Raw genomic sequence first — 1620 nt, 5'->3', positions numbered from 1 at the left:
CAACGAGATGGATTGACATGATGGCTGCGATGATGGGCTCAGGTAGAGCAGGGATTGTGGGGCTGGCGCGGGATCCGGCGGTATTTCATTCTGTTGTACACGGGGTTGCTATGAGTTGGAGCTGACTGAACAGCACCTAACAACAACAACAACAACAACATATGAGGGTCAATGACAAAGAGGAAGACCCTCAATTTTGAAAAAGTCTGACACAGTGACTCCAACAACTGGCTCCAACGTTGCAGCGACGTGAGAACAGCACTGGACCAGGCAGTGTTACTTGGGGTCACTGTGAGTTGGAACCGAGTGGACAGCATGGAACAACACACATATGTATAGACTGACCACAGTGTTACATTATAGAATAATACATACCATTGTGATAAAATGTCCACACCCAAACCTTTGCAGACGCAACAGCGTCCACACTTACAACTCGGTGACAGCAATGATGGCCTTTTTCATGGTGGACTGCCATTATCATGACCCCTTTCCAAAATATTCCACCACCTCCACGTGAACTCAGTGCTTCCCTTCATGGAGTTTTGAATGGCTAACTTTTCTACCATAGATTCCCCATGTTTTCCTTCCTGAGGTGCCTTGGGTGGTCTCAGACCACCAACCTTTTGGACAGCATGGTCAACCTTTGGCACCACGCAGGGACCCCAAAACATGTCTCCAGATAGCACCATGTTTCTCCTGGGAGGCAAGCCCTCCCTCTCTCTTCTTCCCCCAAACCCCATGAGAACGACTGCTGTACCCCCCGTCACCCCAGCACAGCAATGCTATTGGACATAACAACGTAACCATTGCCCCACCATGGCAGGGGAGCGAGGGCAAGGGGGTGCCTGTGGAACGTTATTTTTCAAAAAGACTGACCATTAAAAAAAAAAAAAAAAGACAAATGAAAACTACCCCTGACTGGCATATCGTAGCATGTGAAAGGATACACTTAACTCACTGTTCAAAAGAAGTTACCTTGTGAAAAAAGCTGAGGAGCTTTGCCTACCGTCTACACCGCAACCTGGAAGCTACGTCTCCAAAGATTTTACGGCCCAGTATAGACAAAACCAAACCCACTGCCCTCGAGTCGGTTCCGACTCCTAGTGAGCCCTCCTTGGGTGTCCGAGGCGGTATCTCTAAGGAAGTAGATTGCCCACTTTGTTTCCTAGGTGCTAGTTATCTTCACTCGGGAGGAAGCAGTGTGAAGTTCATTTGTAGTCTGGTGTATAAGGAGCCTCGGTGGGGCAGGGTCTAGGGCACCGACTGCCAAGTCGTGGTTGGCGGTTCAAACCCACCAGCCGCTAGGTGGAAGGAAGATGGGACAATGTGCTTCAGTAAAGACGGACCACCTCAGAAACTCAGTGGGGGTCACTGTGGGTCAGAAATGACCTGACGGCAGTGGGTTTGGTATTTTTTTTGAGTGAACCATCTCCTGGATACAGACAAGGCAGGAAGAGAGAGGTGTTTGAACAGTGTTTACATTGATGAGGGCGGGAGAAAGGAAAAGGACATCACTTAAAGACATCACCTTAAGAACTAGATGGTGCCCAGCTACCACTGCCATCCACTTGGAAGGGATGTAGGAGATCCTGCATAAAGAGGGAGAACAAAGTGGTA

The sequence above is a fragment of the Orycteropus afer genome, unplaced genomic scaffold, assembly GCF_000298275.1.
Source record: "Orycteropus afer afer isolate SDZICR_OR568_19922 unplaced genomic scaffold, OryAfe1.0 scaffold01755, whole genome shotgun sequence".
Lineage (NCBI taxonomy): Eukaryota > Metazoa > Chordata > Mammalia > Tubulidentata > Orycteropodidae > Orycteropus > Orycteropus afer.
Note: the sequence above shows the minus strand (reverse complement) of the source record.